Raw genomic sequence first — 21,948 nt, 5'->3', positions numbered from 1 at the left:
TGGGGCTGGCTGCCTCATCCCAAGTCAAAACTCACCCCTGGGATTTCCACCTTCAAACAAGTGAAACAAATGCATTCCCACAGGGGGCTGTGCTGTCAAAGAGGAGGGAAGTGATCCAGAAATAAGAAATATTCAGATAGGCCTGTCTCCTTAGAGGAAGTCACTGGCTGGTAAAGAATACTTTCAATGGGGGACCACTTAGCACTCCATCCCACACTTTTCCAATCTCTTTAGAGCCAGGCAGGAAAAAAAAGGCCCTCCATATTTACATGAGCCAAGAGAGTGTGTAATGGATGGCACAACTCAGCATGTGCTACCCAATATATTTTGACTACGTTCATCTTAACCTTCCCAAATTAATGGAAGCTTTCCCACAAGTAAGTCACATTTCTCACAGAAATTCCCTGGAACAAAGCCTTTTTTTCTCTATAAATCTTTCCAGGAGAGATGCTTCATTTAAAAAAAAAAAAAAAAAAAGGGAAAATGAAAAAAGAAAGAAAAAAGTAGTTCCATTAGCAACTTTGGTAAGAAATTGCTCCACATTGTTCCTCTGACAAGTAATTTTTCCCAGCATGTGTGCATCTTAAAAGTATTGCAAAAACAATATCTTAAAATGAACTGATTAGTATGCATGCTCTGTGGTCACATTTAAGTTCTATTTATAAAATCTATTCTGTTCCAGGCTCAGGCAAACAAAACTGAAATGCAGCTGTGTAACACATTGATAATTTTCATTAGTTCTAAAAGCCTCAATAGAATTTGCAATTTTATTCATTACATCTAAATAATCCTGGAAAACCCATTGTGAAGGTGACCTTTCACTTTTTCCCCCCGGCCTATGTGACTTATCTGAGCATGTGCATCTTTGTGTGTGTGACTGTGTATGTATATGTGTATACATGCGAGTCTGTAAGGGCTGGGCAGAGGAAGGACATTTTTACAAGAGTGAAGCACAAAACAGAACAAGAAATCAAGTCAGGCAAAGATGAAAAAAAATGAGGCATAGGGAATCAAAATCACCCACATAGATTCTGAAAGCCCTTCTAACTGGGGGCATTCTGCCATTATTCTCCAGATGTGAACAAGCCCAGATTTCTGAAATCACTGTGTGATACTATGGGCAAATGTGGATTGTATTCTAATTCATTGGAAAGCAGTTCTTTTTTTTTTTTGATCTGAGGAGATGAGGATTTTCCTGGAGAGTGAGCCAAAGGACAGGCCCATGAGAAATAAACAGCGTTGCTCCTATCAACTCTAACTTGTTCTTACAAAGTAAAATAATGCCATCTTTGGAGAGGATTTTCTTAGTGGGGGCAGTGTTTTCAGTGTGTGGATCTCTGAAAAATAATTTTAAAACACACTCTTCCCAGAATGTTGGCAGACAGCCATGAAACCACAAAGAAGTTTTTTGGAAAATTAAGATGACAAAAAAAATAAAATAAAATAAAATAAGTACAGAATAGGAAACATAACAAATTAAGACAAACACTTGCAATTTTAGCAGCTATGGAGATGACGCTTCGACACTGACCAGGTAATAAAACAATAAAACTTTGTGTGTAGAGAACGTGAGACACCTGGTCTTAGATAAATATGTATGTGTGGATACAAAGGCACACACTCAGGGGTTTATTTGAAAACTGCTAATCTGGGACTAAAAAGAATGACAGTTATCAATTACCCATTATGTGAAAGTGCCACCTTGCATATTCTATCTTCTCTGAGCCAGGCTCTCAGCAAGGATTATGTTATCTCAGTGTTTCTGAAGGTGTCACATTTAAGAAAAAAGTGATGGGGAGGGGTAGCGGCAAAGTGAAATTCTGGGAATATCAGTTTAAGCAAAATTAAGACAGTTTCCATATTAATTAAATTTTTACTACAAGAATATCAATTTTTAAACTCTAAGAGACAAGATAAAGTCTCAGGCATTTTGCATAGTGATGATAGCACAAATAAAACTTTCTCTCTTTTCCTCCTTTTCTGCAGAGTATCTTGTATAATTAGGGTTCGGGGGAGACTTTTGGGGAGAAATGGTGTTTTATCTGAAAAATCACTTCAGCAACCATTGTCAAAGAACAAAAATGAAGGTTCGGGCAGAAGACCATTGTAGGACAATTCATTCTGAGTGAGAAGGGAGAGCATCAAAGCATCAAGTTTTTCTGCAGGCCATCTTGCCCTCTCTGAAAGAGAGACTGGTTTTTGGAGTACTCAGAAAAAAGATGGTGAAAGAGTAAGTGTGGGAAACCCACCCCTCACAGAAATGTTCAATTTGTCCTTTTAAATGTTCAATTTAACTTTTGGCACTACTTTGTAATATGAAAATTTACCCACAAATTTGAAGGGTCCTAGAGGTTTCCTTGTTAACTGTTAGATAAACAAGTCTTCTCACTAACACATTACAGGTTTATTTAAAAATGTGGCTATATAATTCTGTGATTTTCCACTTCATTTCAAAATTACTCTATCCAATGATACTCAGGAGACAGATAACTTATACTGTTAGAAGATTTTTAGGCCCTAGGTTGGTACCAAAGGAATCTTATGGGAAGAGGTCTGTCAATATTTGAGAGAGAAGGGAAGAACGCAGCAAAGAATGTGTGCCTCTATCCTTAAGCATGAAGAGCAACAGGACTGAGTCGCTAGAAGGAGCGTCATTGACTTGCATGTCACTGCAGAAGGAAAAAGATTGGTCAAAAAAAATTTTTTTTTTTTTTAACAATGGCCCATTTGGGCTTCCCTGATGGTTCAGCTGGTAAAGAATCCCCCTGCAATGCAGGAGACCTTGGTTCGAGCCCTGGGTCAGGAAGATCCCCTGGGGAAAGACATGGCAACCTACTCCAGTATTCTTGCTTGGAGAATTCCAGGTAAGATGGAATGGAATGGGCTACAGTGCATGGGGCGGCAAAGAGTTGGACACGACTGAGCAACTAACACACAATGACAATTCAGGGGCTTCCCAGGTGGCATCAGTGGTAAAGAACCTGCTGGCCAGTGCAAGAGACATAAGAGACCACAAGTTCAATCCCTGGGTCAGGAAGAGCCCCTGGAGGAGGACATGGCAACGCACTTCAGTATTCTTGCCTGAAGGATCCCAGGGATAGAGGAGACTGGTGGGCTACAGTCCACAGGGTTACAAAGTGTCAGACATGACTCGAGAGACTTAGCACAATGATGATTCATAGCCTAGGAAACTACATGCACTGGGACCTCTATTCTGAACACAGTTAGGACGACAGACACATTTATGAATGTAGTAAAACAATTAAGCCCTAAGAGTTGCTGGCATATTAACATTATGGTAAGGATTTATTGAGTTGGGAGACTTTACTAGACTCAATTACAGGCAACTCAGACCACGTGGGCTTGTAATTATGTAACAGGTTGCAGTAGGCATGATACTCACCGGGTTTGGTGGAGCTATTAGAGTTTGGTCATTTTTTATAAACATTTGAATAAGATATATTTTAAATAAATCATATCATATACATACATTTGGAAATAAATTAATATTCCACAATTTTTAAAAATTGACAATTATTTTATCCTTCAGAAATTTTAGATCAAGTGGATTTTAAATTATATTACTGCTGTTGACGTGTGTTGACTACACTTGGTCTGGTAAAGGGAAACACCCACTATCCTCTTTCAACATCAGGTTAACCAAGCTGTTATTTACAAAAAACAGAACTTCTGAAAGATCTGGAAGTTTGTTGTTATTGTTGTTCAGTTGCTAGGTCATATATGACCCTTTTGTGACACCATGGATTGCACCCTACGAGGCTCCTCTGTCCATAGGATTTCCCAGGCAAGAATACTGGAGTGGTTGGCATTTCCTTCTTCAGGGGATTTCTCTGACCCAGGGATCGAACCCACATTTCCTACACTGGCTGGTAGATTCTTTACCACTGAGTCACCTGGGAAGCCCCTTTATCAGCCTATTGAACTATTATTTTAGCATTCATTCTTACTGTATCTTTAAACTGCCTTAATAATTTCAAGGAAATGTTCGTTTTCTAGCAATAATAGTGCTCCAACTGAAAAGTAGTAACTTCAGAAAGAATTTACATGTAATGAAAAGTCTGAGGGCCAAAGAACTATCAGGACACAAACACTACAAATTTCAGAAAGGATACTGTGCAAACTACTGGAGATGAGGCTGACAAAATAAAAAGCAACTCTAATATAGCTACACTTTGAGTTTGCAAAAATTGTCTTCTACAACACAGTAAATAAGGTGGAGAAAAGGCTGGTGACATGGCCACAAAATCAGCCCCTAAGCTATAGTGATTACAGATTTAAACACTTTGTGAATTCACTCCAATTACACTCTATTAATATTTTTTACTATGGCTAAACAGAAGTTGAATCAGTCAGTTTTGAATTGTGAGACCTTTTTAGGAATATATCTTTGTCATAAAAGGAAACTGCCTGCACTAGCATTTCATTTCTTCTGAAAGTCACTGACGACTAAGCCAATTCAACAAAGATGTAATTGAGTGCTCTTCTGTATGAGAAAACAGTAAGGATAGCTGACATTCCCTGATAGCTCAGTTGGTAAAGAATCCGCCTGTAATGCAGGAGACCCCGGTTCGATTCCTGGGTTGGGAAGCTCCACTGGAGAAGGGATAGGCTACCCACTCCAGTATTCTTGGGCTTCCCTTGTGGCTCAGCTGGTAAAGAATCCGCCTGCAATGTGGGAGACCTGGGCTTGATCCCTGGGTTGGGAAGATACCCTGAAGAAGGGAAAGGCTACCCACTCCAGTATTCTGGCCTGGAGGATTCCATGAACTGTATAGACTATGGAATCACAAAGAGTCAGACACGACTGAGCCACTTTCACTTTCATTGCTTATCATGTACTTAGCCTAGGCTAAGACTTGATACCTACTCTTTCATATAATTCCTAATAATCATTCACTGATGTATCTACTGTATTATGCATGTTTTACAGTGATTTTTATTAAGTTTACGGGGTCATTATTGCCCAAGATAACACAGCTTCCAGCGTAGGTTTTGCAAGTCTAGAGCCTTCGTTCTTAGTCACCAACTGCATTAAGCCAGAGTGAAAATGTAAGTACCTGAGAGTTTGTCCACATTGCCTTTGTTTCTTGAGCTTGCCTTGATTTGACAAAGCGTGGTTTTGATGTGTTTATAAGGCTAAGAAAAACTGTAAATTACTGTGGATGCTGTTATTTCTTTAATTCCATAAAAGGAAGATAATAAGGATAATGAGGACTGCTCCTTTGTAATTCCAGTGTGATATTTTTGTGGGTGGTTTTCAAAGCACATGGTATGCAATTAGAGATAATGTGGATGGCTCCTTGTCTTCTGGGCATGTGCTATCCACTGGGCATTGGCTGAGAGTGTTTGATGTGTGTGCCACAGAAATTGATGTAGACATTTCAGTTGCCTCTCAAGTTTGAGAGTCCTCAGGATTTTGGCAGTGGTGCATGCCCTCAAATGACTTGGAATGGAGATCTTACATGGATGAGTCTTTATTATATTTTAAATTTTTTTTTTTTTTTTTTTGCTTCTGACAGTATTTCCTCATCTTGGACATTTTCCCTGTACTTGAAATTGCCACAGTAATCAGGAAAGTGACTCTTGAAACAGTGGCTAACTAGCTTTCCTTATTTATTCTCTTCCTCTTACTTTCAGCATAACTTTTTAGGAGGCACACACCAAAAGCAAACCAACTATTCTCCCTGCCAAGACATTTATGCTCAGCAGAAGCAGATGTCCAACAGAATAATTTCTGCACAAGTGTCACTGATACATTATTGAGGAAACATCAAATCAGATGAGTACTGGAAAAATTAGAGCCCATTCCCACAGTCTCTCTGCTTGACCTCTACTCCTGAAGTTAGATTTGCATTACCCTCCAGCCTTCACATCCCTTAACCTTTGCCTATTTGTTATGGAAACAAAAATATTTCTCTTTCCAAGTGTTCTGTTCAACAGCGCTTTTGGTTTTCATGGGTTTAACTGTTTTACTTGTCCTTTTTTCCCCCCTTTTTTTCCCCATACTATATTCTATCCCCGATCCCTGCCAAAGTAATGACATGCATCTTTCTACACTGCCCTCTGTCAGTAAACTTTTAGTCATTGCTTATTTCACCCAACAAGGAGATCATGCTCTTCCACAATGCAATGTATCTTCCTTTATTTATTCATTCATACAATTTTACTACTTATTTTTAAGTATCTCTCACATTAGCTGTTCTTGAGCTCTTTATCATGAGTGTTCACTGGTTAGATCAGTAAAAACTCTGATGGCAGTATTCTGGATGGTAGAGTTTATTCATGACATTCTGGTAGCTCTCTTGGCCCACTCTCAGCTAATAACTGACTGAGTGGGAAGGAAAAGATGTGGTGGTCATACATCTGCTCTTAAAGCACACATAGTGTAATTGCTAACTTATTTAACCATCCCATCAATCAGTACCTATGATGCTCCTAGAGCTTTTCTGTAGTTACATATTAGAAAATGTATCCACTTTTATGAGCCTTACTTTCAAGAAACATTGCATGAAAGTTGATCGTAAGCAAATAAACAAATAAGATAATGTCAGAGAGTAATAATGCTCTTAAGAAGATAAAAACAGAATAATGATATAGAGAGTAGATGGCACAGTCAAAGGAGATAACAATTTGAATGAACAGCTGATTTCTAAAAAGAATTGGCTACACTGAAGTCTAGAGGAAGAGCATTAGACTCAGAGAGGGTTTGAGTTAGAAATAGGCTAAGAGCATTTGAGGAATAAACGGTGGTCAGAATGGAGACGGTATGTAATGGGAAAATAGGGAGTTATAAGAGATGAAGTTGTTGAGATGTAAAAGTGTCAGAGATCATGACAAGTTACCAAAGAAATACCTCAGAAAACTAATGGTTGTTAATTACCGTGAGGATAATTCAGTGCTATTGGAGAATAAAGGAGTGTGTGTGTGTAAGTGAATAATACCTACACATCTTCATGAAGGAAGAAATATCTCAGATGGGCTTTGAAAGATGGGTAGGACATAGATGAAAAATAGAAGTGGTAAAAGAGTACAGCAGCTGGCAGGAACAGCCTGTGTAAGGGAAAACAGGTGACAGTATATAGGGCAGTTCTATGACTAACAAGTTGTCCATTGTAAGTGGGTGAGCAAGAATTGTAGAAAGTAAAGCTTGTGAGAACTGTGAATGAGACTGAACACCAGAACAAGAAAACTTCTAAAGAGTTCATCTGGTACCACTGATGGTTTAGGGACAGAGAAATAATCAGAGCTGAGATTTAAAAGGATTTCTCTGTCATGGGACCATTGAATTGGATTGTGTTGGTAAGAATGGAGGTGAAGAGGCTAGTAAAAGGTTTTAAAACAATTACACAGAATGGACATCACTCAACAAAGAGACTACTGGAGAGGATGTAAAAGAGAATATGGTTGAGAAAAAGCTTATGCATAAAATCTTTCCTTTAACCAAAATAGAATTTCCTTTTCCACATGCCCACCCGAAGATGGAGTCTCTCCAAATTACCTGTAGTGATGGTAAAAACGTTCCCTCCAGGGAAAAAACAGTTCTATTGTTGTACAACTTGAACTCTTTAGGAAAGTTCTTTGGTAGAATGAATTGCAATTTGCTTCCCTCTAACTAGGACCAACCTAGATAGCATATTGAAAAGCAGAGACATTACTTTGCTAACAAAGGTCCGTCTAGTTAAGGCTATGGTTTTTCCAGTGGTCATGTATGGATGTGAGAGTTGGACTGTGAAGAAGGCTGAGCGCCGAAGAATTGATGCTTTTGAACTGTGGTGTTGGAGAAGACTCTTGAGAGTCCCTTGGACTGCAAGGAGATCCAACCAGTCCATTCTGAAGGAGATCAGCCCTGGGATTTCTTTGGAAAGAATGATGCTAAAGCTGAAACTCCAGTACTTTGGCCACCTCATGCGAAGAGTTGACTCATTGGAAAAGACTCTGATGCTGGGAGGGATTGGGGGCAGGAGGAGAAGGGGATGAGAGAGGATGAGATGGCTGGATGGCATCACTGACTCGATGGATGTGAGTCTGAGTGAACTCTGGGAGTTGGTGATGGACAGGGAGGCCTGGTGCGTTGCAATTCATGGGGTCGCAGAGTCGGACACGACTGAGCAACTGAACTGAACTGAACTAGGACTGAACTGAACTATGGATGTGCGAGTTGGACTGTGAAGAAAGCTGAGCACCGAAGAATTGATGCTTTTGAACTGTGGTGTTGGAGAAGACTCTTGAGAGTCCCTTGAACTGCAAGGAGATCCAACCAGTCCATTCTAAAGGAGATCAGTCCTGGGTGTTCATTGAAGGGACTGATGCTAAAGCTGAAACTGCAATACTTTGGCCACCTGATGCAAAGAGTTGACTCACTGGAAAAGACTCTGATGCTTGGAGGCATTGAGGGCAGGAGGAAAAGGGGACGACAGAGGATGAGATGCCTGGATGGCATCACCAACTCGATGGACATGAGTTTGAGTAAACTCCAGGCGTTGGTGATGGACAGGGAGGCCTGGCGTGCTGGGATTCATGGGGTCGCAAAGAGTTGGACACAGCTGAACTGAACTGAACTAGGACCCACTGGTACTAGTTTTACCTTCTGCAGAAAAGCAGGTTTCACAACCTTCTTCTACTCCAAGTCAACCTTTCATGTATTTGAGACCAACTATTTTTTTTTAATTTTTGTCATATCCAGGTTAACACTCCTCAACTTCCTTTAACCCATATATTTTACGTGGTTGTGTACAATGTGTTTGTATTTTAATAAACACTCAGTATTTACTGATGCTTATATGCCATTAACAATAGGAAGATTTTTTTCCTGAAAGCTTTCTCTCCCCTTGGAAAAATGTATTCTTTAAAACTTTCTCCTGTATAAATGTTATGCCCTCATTATACAACTGGGAGACAAGAAAACAGAATCACTCTGCCCTATGTAACATTATTGTAGGCTGGGGTCATCAGACTATGGCCTGTGAGCTAAGAATGGTTTTCATATTTTTAAATGGTTAATAAAAGTCAAAAGAAGAAGATATTTAGAGATATACAATAATTTTATGAAATTCTAATTTCAGTGTCATCAAATTCAGTTTTGGAGAAGGAAATGGCAACCCACTCCAGTATTCTTGCCTGGAGAATCCCGTGGACTGTAGCCTGTCAGGCTCCTCTGTCCATGGGGTCATCCACCTGTTTATATATTGTCTGTGGCACCTTTCTTGTTGCAACACAAAACTGTATGGTAGCAAAACCTAAACTATCTACTGTCTGGCCCTTCATAAAAAATGTTTTCCAGCATCAACTGTCAGGCACTGGTGTGTGCTGTGTGGACTGAAAGTGTCTGCTTCACCTTGGAGCTTGAAAGAATGTAGAAGCTCAGGCTCCACTCTGGATCCACTGAATAAGAATATACATTTTAACTATTCCTCATGTGATGTGCATGTGTGAGAAGCTAGAGCTGTGCGTCTCAACTTTGGCATGCAGAAGAATTCCCCTAAGGGTCTGTGATGTATCAATTCCTGAGTCCCACTCTGAGGAAGAAAACTGAGTGAGGCCTGAGGGTCTGAATTTCTTTTTTCTTACTGAGGTACAGTTGATTTACAATATTTCAGGTGTACAGCAAAGTGATTCAGTTATGAGTATGTGTAGGTACATACACACACACACACACACAGGCTCTTTAAGATTCTTTTCCATTAAATGTTACTATAAGATATTGAATACAGTTCCCTGTGCTATACAGTAGGTCCTTCTTGCTTATACATAGTAGCATGTATCTGTTAATCTCAACTCCTAATTTATTCCTCCATAGTTTCCCCTTTGTAAACTTCAGTTTGTTTTCTGTGCCTGAACCTCTATGTTTTGAAAATAAATGCATGCTTGTCTCTTTTTTTAGATTCTACATATAAGCAATGTCATATATTTGTCTTTGTCTGACTTACTTCACTTGGTGTGTTAATCTCACTTTGTGTGATAATAGGTCCATCCATGTTGTTGCAAAAGACATTACTTCATTCTTTTCTATAGCTGAGTAATACTCTATGTATATCCATGTATACACACACACACATACATATGATGGTTTTTTGGACTGAGTAATAGTCCATTGCATATATGTACAGAGAAGGCAATGGCACCCCACTCCAGTACTCTTGCCTGGGAAATCCCACGGACAGAGGAGCCTGGTAGGTTACAGTCCATGGGGTCGCGAAGAGTCGGACACGACTGAGCGACTTCACTTTCACTTTTCACTTTCATGCACTGGAGAAGGAAATGACAATCCACTCCAGTATTCTTGCCTGGAGAATCCCAGGGACGGGGGAGCCTGGTGGGCTGCTGTCTATGGGGTCGCACAGAGTCGGACACAACTGATGTGACTTAGCAGCAGCAGCAGCATATATGTATCACATCTTTATCTATTCAACTGATGATAGATATTTAAGTTGCTTCCATATCTTAGCTGTTGTAAATAGTGCTGCTATGAACACTGGGGTACATGTATCTCTCCTAATTACAGTTTTCATATTTTCTGGATACATGCTCAGGAGTGAGATGCTAGATCATATGGCAGGTCTATTTCAGCTTTTTGAGGAACCTCCATACTGTTTTCCATAGAGGCTGCATGCATTTACATTCCCACTAACAGCATAGGAGGATTCCCTTTTCTTCATACCCTTTCCAGCATTTACTGTTTGTAGATTTTGATGATGACCATTCTGACCAAGTCTGCATTTCTTATAAACTCCCAGGAAATACTGACACTGTTCTTTTCTGATCATTCAACAGTGATTTATCAAGCACCTACTATGTGTTTGCTGGGTGCTGTTCTAGGATTAGAATAAAAATGAATTTACTTAGAAAATGCATTCCACTTCCTGGGCATTCAATGAATTCCTGTTGTATAAATAAATGAATGAGATTCCTTTTAAGCCACTTGGAACGGAATTATGGTAATACTTTATGCAATTTATATATCCACTATTCTTAAGAAGCAAGCATACAAAAATATCAAATTAAGACTAATGTTTATTGAGTACTTATGTCATGGTGGGCACTTGAGGTACTTACAACTTTGATTCTCATTTTAAGTTTAGGAAACTTGAGAACTAAAAAAGTTATAAACTTTAACAAGTTTAAATATGTATGTAAATCCAGACAATCTCTAGGTAACCATCAAATAGTTTTCTTCCTCTAAAGAAAACTAATGGATAGATTGATAGGTTTGTATAGTGACTAAACCATGCCATTAGATTTACCTGTAAAATTTTAAATATCCATGCAGTACCTGAATCATTCTACAAAAGACTGGGAGTAGTTCTTACAAAAATATACACAAAAGATATATGATAGGTAGAAATGGAGATATATATATATATATATACACACATACACACATATATATATATAGATACATATATATGATAGGTAGAAATGTATATATATCTCCATAATTTATATATATGTACATTATATATATATATATATAACTAGATCCTGGTAAAATATAACTAGGAACTAGCAGTTAATGAAGGACAAATAAATAAGGATGAAGGATAAAACACAGCTATGGGAAGAAAAATTGTCACTGAGTTTGATATTTTGCTTTGAATTTCCTCGTATTCGATATAGCATGAATTGTGCCTCATCCATAAAAAAAATATGGATATGCTGCAATTCTAATGCCCCAGTAATACAGAATGCAGACTTTCTTTGAAAATAGTCTTTGCAGGTGTAATTAGTTAGGATGAAGTCGTACTGGGGTAGGGTGAACTCCTAATCCAATGTGACTGGTGTCCTTACGAGCAGACAGCCTTGTGAGGACAGGAGACACACAGGGAAAGCACTGCGCCCAAAGACGGAGGCAGAGGTTGCAGAGAGCCATCTGTAGGCCAAGAAATGCCAAGAACACACAGTAACTCTGGAGGCTCAGAACGTGTGAGGGGTTTTTCTTCCCTACAGATTGTGGACCGAGCATGGCACTGCTGACATCTTGATTTTGAAATTCTGACCTTCAGAACTCTGACACAATGCATTTCTGTTATTTTTAAGCAACCAAGTTTGTGCTTGCTAAGGCAGACCTTGGAAGAGAAAGGAAAAAAAAAGATTCTTCAGGAAGCATAATACAAGAGATAGACTTATTTTAGAGAGTGAAATCTTCACATTTGAGATTTAGTAAATTCCAACAGAAAGAAAATAAATTTGCAGTGATATGGAAGAAGAAAGACCCTCTGCAAGCACAAGCCCTTAATAGACACAACAAGACATAAAATTCTAGTGAGGCCTGTCACCATGGGTGTGTGACCTGTGCAGTCACATAAGGCCTGTTCTCAGAAGGGCCCTGCACTTGGGTTAATACTCTGTTGTCACTGCTGTGAAGTTCTTGATACTTTTTGAACAAGGCCCCCACATTTTCAGAGCATTCTGTGCCTTCAAATTATGTAGCTGATCCTGGATCTGGCAATAAAGACAATGTTGGTTCTAGTACAAAAACTGGAGAATACACTAATAAAACAGTATATGGAGCCTAAACATATGCCAGAGGTAGTCTTTCATTTCAGTGGGGGAAAGGATGGACATTTTCATAAGAGCTGCCTAGACAGCTGGCTATCCATATGGAAAAAGAGAAATAAACTGGGATCCAAATTCATACCACAGTTAAAAAAAAAATCAATTTCAGGAACATTAAAATACCTAAATGTGAAGGCAAAAATATTTAACATTTAGAAGACAATATCTGAGAATATCTTAATGTTCTTGGGTATAGGAGATTTCGTGAACAAAATGTTAAAAAAAAAAAAAAAAAGGAGAAACTATAAAAGTTGAGTTCATTTGTCTAAATTATAATTAAGGACTTCTCCATGTTTTCTTCCTTTATGGGGAGCTGAGATTTTAGTGCCTGTAAGTGTCTGGGACCTGGCCATGGGATGGCACTCCAAATGGGCAGGGTTCATGTCCAGGGCTGAGCTCTCTGATGGGCCTTTCCTTTATTTTTTCTCCCCTTCTTTACTGGAGCCTTTGACTTGCAAGCCTTAAAGAGGCACATACTAGTGGAAGAGAATGGTCAGGCTTTAGTGCTCACTTCCGGTCTGACTCATCTATGACTTTATTTACCTACTGGGAAAGTTGATCTAATAAGTAAATGGACTGAGGGTAAAGGAGACAATTTCTCACTGTTTCAGAAGGGAGTTAGGGACACAGAGCAGAGAAGACTAGCATATACTCTGTGGTGCTTGACTGGCTTCAGACATAGTGTTATATACAGAAACATACAGAGGTGTATGTGTGTGTGTGTGTACATGTCTGTGCATACAGATTTATATCTTCTATGTTTACTAAGAGAACCTAGAAGCAGTGATACCTTAGTAGCAGTGAGCCAACTTGGTCTTGGTTTCTAAACACCATTCTCCACTAAATTGAACTTCATAGAGAAATGGCTGAAAACTAACCTGCAATTAATTGAGCCAGAAATTAAGAAAGTGCTCAGAGAATCAGGGAAATGTCAATAGTTACAGAAGTCAGTTTGAAAGGGCTTCCATTTGCCACATCTTGGATAATGTAGTGATGAAAATAATAATGATAATAAGGGAAACCTTTGAGTAAAATAGGAATGCACATGTCTATACTGACATAAGTAAGTAAACACATTAATTATTTTAGTTGAAAGGGATGGAAGAGCTCTACCTCACAATGGAATGCCAACTAGCAAATAGAGGTAGAATTAGAAAAATCACACTTCTGCAAGCACTTTTGTCATGATTAAGTCAGGCAAGAGTCATTAATGGATGGTAAATCTGATGGGTAAATGGGAAATAGGACATGTACATAATTTCAAATAATCTCCTCTGAATATACTTATGAATTACTTATCAACTGATATAATGACATCCTAAGTAACTAATGTGAGAGTGTAGGGTTTTGTTAATTCACATCCTAACCAAGTGATAAAAGTTAACATCATCTGTAATGGAACAGATAAAGTCAGTGTGGTGTACCTGCTGATATAATACACTGAGAACAGCACAATATGGCTCCTGTGGAATTCTTAACAAAAAGCATGAGCTATGAGAAAACATCAGATTCCAAATTAAGGGACAGTCTACAAATCAACTGAAGTGTGCTCTTCAGAAATGCCAAGATATGAGGAGAAATGCACACAAGAGACAAAGTTCTTGGATTGAAGAAAACTAGAGACATCAGAACTAAATGTGTGGCTGGGCTAGACCCTGGATCTATAAAAAATATTATTAGGACAAATAACCAAACCTGAATAGTATCTTTGGCTTAATGGTAATGTTGAATCAATGTTAACTTCTTGATCTTGATGGATGTACTGTGATGATTCTTTTACATAAGAAATATACACCAAAGTATTGAAAGGTAATGGGGCATTGTGTCCCAACTTCCTATCAAATGCTTCAGAAGAAAGAAAAATGAATTCTGAGCAAAGAGTATATTGGACTTTATGCATACTTTCTATAACTTTTAAGTTTAAATTTAGACTTATTTCAAAATAATTGAAAAATATTAAGTTCTCTTATCATAAGACATAGCTACAATTTGGGAGAAGATATTTGCACCACACAACTGAGAAAGGATTAATAACCAGAAAAGGAATTCCTGCAAGCAAGTAAGAAAAGAATAGCATAGACATTCATCCAGTTTAACAGACAAACAAGCTATGGTTTTTCCAGTAGTCATGTATGGATGTGAAGAGTTGGACAATAAAGAAGGCTGAGCACTGAAGAATTGAAGCTTCTGAATCATGGTGCTGGAAAGGACTCTTGAAAGTCCCTTGGACTGCAAGGAGATCAAACCAGACAATCCTAAAGGAAATCAACTCTGAATATTCACTGGAAGGACTGATGCTGAAGCTGAAGCTCCAATACTTTGGCCACCTGATGCAAAGAGGCTACTCATTTGAAAAGACCCTGACGCTGGGAAAGATGAAAGGCAGGAGGGGAAGAGGTGGCAGAGGATGAGATGGTTAGACAGCATCATTGATTCAATGGACACGAATCTGAGCAAACTCTGAGAGACAGTGAAGGACAGGGGAGCAGTCCATGGGGATGCAAAGAATCTGACTCCACTTAGCAACTGAACAACAACAAAAGGAAAATGATTAATCAGAAACTTCACATAATTTTTTAAACGGCCTATATGAAAAGATATTCAATCCCATTAATAATCAGAAGAATGCAACGTATAATAACAGGGGACATTATTCACTCCTGTTAGACTGATAAAAATTTTAAAGTCAGAAAATACAGAGCATTGGTGAGGATGTGGACTAAAGAATTCTGATCCTGTTGGTGGAAGTGCAATTTGACTCAACCACTCTGAAAATACTTTGATATTACTCGTAAAGTTAAATACACACTGTGGGAGACTGTATTGTGTGTGCTTGTGCTAAGTTGCCTCAGTTGCGTTCAACTCTTTGCGACCTTCTGGGCTGTATCCTGCCAGGCTCCTCTGTCCATGGGATTTTCCAGGCAAAGATACTGGAGTAGGTTGCCATGCCTTTCTCCAGTGATCTTGCTGAACCAGGGATTGAACCTGTGATTCTTTATTTCTTTATGCATTTGCAGGCAGGTTCTTTACAACTAGTGCCATCTGGGAAGGCCAAAGTGAAAGAGTTAGTCACTCAGTTGTGCCCGACTCTTTGCAACCTCATAGACTGTAGCCAAGCTCCTCTGTCCATGGATTCCTTCAGCCAAGAAGACTGGAGGTGGGTAGCCATTCCCTTCTTCAGGGGATCTTCCCAACCCAGGTATCAAACCCAGATTTCCCATATTGCAGGCAGATTCTTTACTGTCTGAGCCACCAGCCACCAGGGAATCCATGCTGTCACCAAATGCAGTGCCCCTCCATGGATTTTAAATCCCATCCTGTAGAATTTTTATTAGGCCACGTGACCTACTTTAGTATATAAAACATGAATGGGAGGGATGTATATCACTTCCGAGTAGAAGCTTTTACTTCCTGGTTGTTGTGTATTGTGGTCTTTCCCCTCTGGCACAACTCTGGCAGTGTTACCACTTGGGGCTTCTCTTTGAAGCTGGTCCTAGACTGAAGACACATTGAAGATGCCCACACCACAAATAATACATGTGCAACTAGAGAACACAATCAGCCTTTGCTGGTGTGAGCCGCTGATAATTGCTGCTGCTGTTGTTATTTAATTACATATCTGGCACATCCAATATATTCTGACTTACAACAGGTACATATATTATTGTTGTTGTGTAGTTGCTAAGTCATGTCCGACTCTGCAACCCTATGGACTGTAGCCCACCAGGGTCCTTCTGTCCATGGGATTTCTCAGGCAAGAATACTGGAGTGGTTGCCATTTTCTTCCCCAGGGTATCTTCCTGATCCAGAGATTAAACCTGCGAGTTTGCTTGGCAGGCAGATTGTTTACAATGTGCCACCTGGGAAGCCCTGTATATAATCTACAATATGACCACTTTATTATTAAACATGTATCCTCGAGAAAATATTGCAAAAGTACACCAGAATATATTGTTCAAAATATTTATAGTAGCACTGTCTGTATAAGGGAAAGAAAAGAATCATCAATTCAAATCTTCATCCTAAGTGAAATGAGTAAGTTGTAGCGTATTCACACAATGAGATAATGACCTAGAACTACATCTTAACAGTGACAGGTCTCAAAGATATAATAGTGAGTGAAGGAATTAAGACAGAAGAAAATATACTATATGGTTTAATGTATTTTTAAAAGCAGATAAATCTAAACAATATACTGTTTATTGAAGCATACATACATGAGGTAAAAACTACAAACAAAAGCAAAGAAATAATACAAAACTCAGGATGGCAGTTACTATGGGAGACAGAGGAGAAGAAAGGTGTGAATTCAAGAAGCACATAATGATGTTTCAGATATGATAATGTTTATTTTTTAGCCTTGTAGTGGGTACAGAGTGATCATTTAACTTTGTCCTTTAAATAATACGTTTGCATTTTCATGCAACAGTTCATTAATACTATATCTCACAATGGAATAAAAAGCATGCCAGATAAAGGAAGTATAAATCTGTCAAGATATCTAAACTCTAATTATTTCCTTCATCTTCTTTTTAAAAATTTATGTTCAATGTAATTAATTCATGTTTTGTCAATCTAGACATAGGTTCCCTTCTAGGAGATTTCCCCCTAGCCTTTTTACTCAGTAGTAAAAATTTTAAGCACTCTAAATAATTCCTGGTGATTCCTTTATTTCCATTGAAGTGTATATATGTTTGTGTATGTGTACACTACTGTTTTTATTTAAAGCTTAAATCCAAAAATAAACAAAGATCCTTTATGTTGTTTTAAATAGTAGAACCAACCTGAAAGGAAGGGTACCAACTCAAGTATTGGATGTTGTCACTGCATTCATTGACCGGAGCCAGCTCATAATGCAGTGAAGACGTGCACAGATGGAAACCACTTCAGAGGCCAACAGAAAAATCACATGCAACTCATATACTCTTTTACCTAAAATCCATAAGTACTAGCTGTAGCAAATGCAGAAATAATAAAAAGAGGTGTAAAAACTTCATAACATTTGGATAGCTTTCATTTGGGGAACCTTCTCAGACTAAGTGAAGTAATATATTCTCATCTCTGCTGCTGCTGTTGCTGCTGCTAAGTCACTTCAGTCGTGTCCGACTCTGTGCGACCCCATAGATGACAGCCCACCAGGTGCTCCCGTCCCTGGGATCCTCCAGGAAAGAACACTGGAGTGGGTTGCCATTTCCTTCTCCAATGCATGAAAGTGAAAAGTGAAAGTGAAGTTCTCTAGATATGCTGATTATTTTAAAAGCCACACACACATACACACGTACATACACACATAAACACATATACACACACAAGGCAGTTGATATGCTTGGTTATTTTTTTTAATTTAAATTTATTTATTTTAATTGGAGGCTAATTACTTTACAATATTGTATTGGTTTTGCCATACATCAACATGAATCAGCCACGGGTGTACACGTGTTCCCAATCCTGAACCCCCCCTCCCACCTCCCTCCCCATACCATCCCTCTGGGTCATCCCAGTGCACCAGCCCCAAGCTTCCTGTATCCTGCAACGAACCTGGACTGGCGATTAGTTTCTAAAGACACACACACACACACACACACACACATAAATACACACATACGCAGGCAGTTGATTAAAAGATTAAGTTGTTGAGACTGACCAAAAGAAAATGCATTTGTTTTCTACCTTGAAGAGTATGACCAAGTCCTATTGCCTAGGACAAACCCAGTCAGACAGCAAACCCTTCAGTGGGTTTTTAAAGTGAGAGTCACATCAGATTCTTCAACAGCTTGAGAGAATAATGCAGTTATAAGAAGCATGACAAGAGTAATACAGGTGATAAAATACAGATTACAGATACAGTAATACAGATGATCAGCACAAAGGGAAAGCATACAAATGACCTAGTTTTCAAACAACCAGATGAGGGTGAGTAATATTTCTGAGAGTAAATGTCTCAAGAACTGTGGTCAAGTGCTTGCTCAAAATGAGAGCCAGTCAGGTCAACATCTTGGCTGGTGACTCGATTACTCTGTAATTCAGATAATAAATAGCAATTCTGACTTGGAAAGAAAAGGTTGCCAAGAATTTATAGGGCCGAAAAATGGTCCTAGATTGATCAACTGATTCATCTGTCTGTCTGCTCATTCATCCATCCACCAACCAGTCATTCAGTCATCCATTTATTCATTTATCAAACATTATCTGAACATAGATAGGCCAAGCCTTGTTAAACCCTGGAGATTCAAAAAAATTTAGCAGTGAATTCAGATACATTCCCTTGTCTTCAAAGAGTTTGTAGTCTAGTGCAGAATTTTTCAACCTCAGCATGGCTGACATTATTATAAGATGTATAATTCTTAGTTGTGGGAGGTTGTTGTATGCATTATAAGATGTTTAGCAGCATCCCTGGCCTCTACTCAGTACTAGATTACAAAAGCCCTACATCCTCCAGATGTGACACTGTTAAATGTCCCTGGGAGGAAAAACGATCCTGATTGAGAATCACTGGTTAGGAGAAAAGGCAAATGTGCTCCCAAATATTTGCAATTCAGTGTGAAAACATTTAAGAAATGATGATAACACAATGGAGAGAGAGAGTGACAGTGAGGGACCAAGTGAAGAGAGAGAGAGAGATGGACAAAGGGTGGTGGAAAGAGGGAGAGAGAAAGAGAGAGAGAGAGAGAGAAGAAAAGCGAGAGAGGACACACTTTGAACACTTGTGCCTGCAGGAATTCAGTGAGAACACAGAGGACACCACAGAGCTGGATCTTTGAGAAACAGCAGACTATCATTTTGAGGAGAAGACATAGTTCTGCAAATATGTTGAAAAACAAGGACTGCACTCTCTATCACAGGTTAACAATTTTTTTTCTTTTTTTTCCCCATTTTCTTTAATCTCTGACTATGAGGGGTGGGCCTAATGTATTTGAATATTTTCTAGCATGTAGCATAGTGTCAAGCCTTTGACTGTGTGGATAACAACAAACTGTGGAAAATTTTAAAGAGATGGGAATACCAGACCATCTGACCTGCCTCCTGAGAAATCTGTATGCAAGTCAAGAAGCAACAGTTGGAACTCGACATGGAATAACAGGCTGGTTCCAAATCAGGAAAGTAGTACGTCAAGGCTGTATATTGTCACCCTGCTTATTTAACTTATATGCAGAGTACATCATGAGAAATGCTGGGTGGGATGAAGCACAAGCTGGAATCAAGATTGCCAGGAGAAATATCAATAACCTCAGATATGCAGATGACATCACCCTTATGGCAGAAAGTGAAGAGGAACTAAAAAGCCTCTTGATGAAAGTGAAAGAGGTGAATGAAAAAGTTGGCTTAAAGCTCAACATTCAGAAAACTAAGATCATGGCATCCAGTCCTATCATTTCATGGCAAATAGATGGGGAAACAGTGGAAGCAGTGACAGACTTTACTTTTTTGGGCTCCAAAATCAGTGCAGATGGTGATGGCAGCCATGAAATTAAAAGACACTTGCTCCTTGGAAGGAAAGTTATGACCAACCTAGATAGCATATTCAAAAGCAGAGACATTACTTTGTCAACAAAGGTCCATCTAGTCAAAGCTACAGTTTTTCCAGTAGTCGTGTATGGATGTGAGAGTTGGACTATAAAGAAAGCTGAGCGCTGATGAATTGATGCTTTTAAAGTGTGGTGTTGAAGAAAACTCTTGAGAGTCCCTTGGACTGCAAGGAGACCCAACCAGTCCATCCTAAAGGAAATCAGTCATGAATATTCATTGGAAGGACATATGCTGAAGCTGAAACTCCAATACTTTGGCCACCTGATGCAAAGAACTGACTCATTGGAAAAGACCCTGATGTTGGGAAAGATTGAAGGCGAGAGGAGAAGGGGACAAGAGAGGATAAGATGGTTGGATGGCATCACCAATTCAATGGGCATGAGTTTGAGTAAACTCTGGGAGTTGGTGATGGACAGGGAGGCCTGGCGTGCTGCAGTCCATGGGGTCAGCAAAGAGTTGAACACGACTGATCAACTGAACTGAACTGAGCATAGTGTCATTGAAATATCAATGACATTGAAATGTCATTGAAATGCAGCTAGAAAGTGACAACTATTTATTCATTGACCAAACAATTACCAAGCACTGTTAAGATCTTGCAATAGGTTTCTGAGTATATGAGATAAAAAAGATACAATGTCTACACTCAAGGATATGAAAGTCTGATGGAAAACAATTTAGCCAAACAACATTTTCCAATTATTTATAAAGGAACTTTCTTGCTAAATAGCATCAAATGTTTGAAAGTTACTTCCTAATCCTTTGATGAACTTGCCTGCTGATTGACTCTGGAGCTTTCAGGCTATAAATGAGGCAGACATGTAAACAAATAGTTATCAAGTTCAGTATTAAGCACTTTAGGCTTCCCTGGTGGCTCAGCAGTAAAGAATCTGCCTGCCAATTAAGGAGACGCAGGTTGGATTCCTGGGTCAGGAAGATCCCCTGGAGAAGGAAATGGAGACCCACTCCAGGATTCCTGTCTGGGAAATCTCATGGACAGAAGAGCCTGACGGGTTACAGTGCATGGGGTTGCAGAGTCAGACACGACTGAGCAACTAAACAGCAGCAGTAGCAGTGGTGAATAAAAACTACCACAGACTTCCAGAAAAAGAAGAGATCATCTGGGTTGGGGCATCTAAGGCTTTCCTAGTCATGGAATTTAAACTCACCTGAAAAGACAAGGAGAAGAAGTTCATGATTTGAAAAAGGGCTAACTAGTAGATGGAAAAACAAACGAGAAGACACAGGAAGTTAGAATGTTCAGGAAATAATGAGAATTCACTACTGACCTATGAGCAGAGTGACAGCAGTAGTTATCATGGATAACTATAGTTATAGACAGCGATAGTTATCATTGTAACGATGGGGTCTAAACTCTCTTAACAGGTGGGAGCAGGTAGCTTAGTATCATAGGCATTAGTAGGTAAGTAACAATACGTAAGGAGATCCAACCGGTCCATTCTAAAGAAGATCAGTCCTGGGTGTTCATTGGAGGGACTGATGCTAAAGCTGAAACTCCAATACTTTGGCCACCTCATGCGAAGAGTTGACTCATTGGGAAAGACCCTGATGCTGGGAGGGATTGGGGGGCAGGAGGAGAAGGGGACGACAGAGGATGAGATGGCTGGATGGCATCATCAACGACTCGATGGACATGAGTCTGAGTGAACTCCGGGAGTTGGTGATGGACAGGGAGGCCTGGCGTGCTGCGATTCATGGGGTCGCAAAGAGTCGGACACGACTGAGCAACTGAACTGAAATGAACTGAACAATAGGTAAGTTCCTACAATACTGACGTGAAAACCCCTCCCTCCTAACCTCCCCCTTCCCCCGCCCTCCACAAGACAC

At 39.3% G+C, this 21,948-nt stretch overlaps 1 protein-coding gene across 2 annotated transcripts in view; it reads right to left on the bottom strand.

Moving 5' to 3' along the window:
* Positions 1-21,948, bottom strand: part of LOC129638082 (teneurin-2-like) — an 810,988-nt gene that overhangs the window by 681,506 nt on the left and 107,534 nt on the right. The gene's annotated exons all lie outside the window — the stretch shown is intronic.

This window comes from Bubalus kerabau, chromosome 1 (genome assembly GCF_029407905.1).
Source record: "Bubalus kerabau isolate K-KA32 ecotype Philippines breed swamp buffalo chromosome 1, PCC_UOA_SB_1v2, whole genome shotgun sequence".
Lineage (NCBI taxonomy): Eukaryota > Metazoa > Chordata > Mammalia > Artiodactyla > Bovidae > Bubalus > Bubalus kerabau.
Note: the sequence above shows the minus strand (reverse complement) of the source record. Positions and strands in the feature narration are given on the sequence as shown.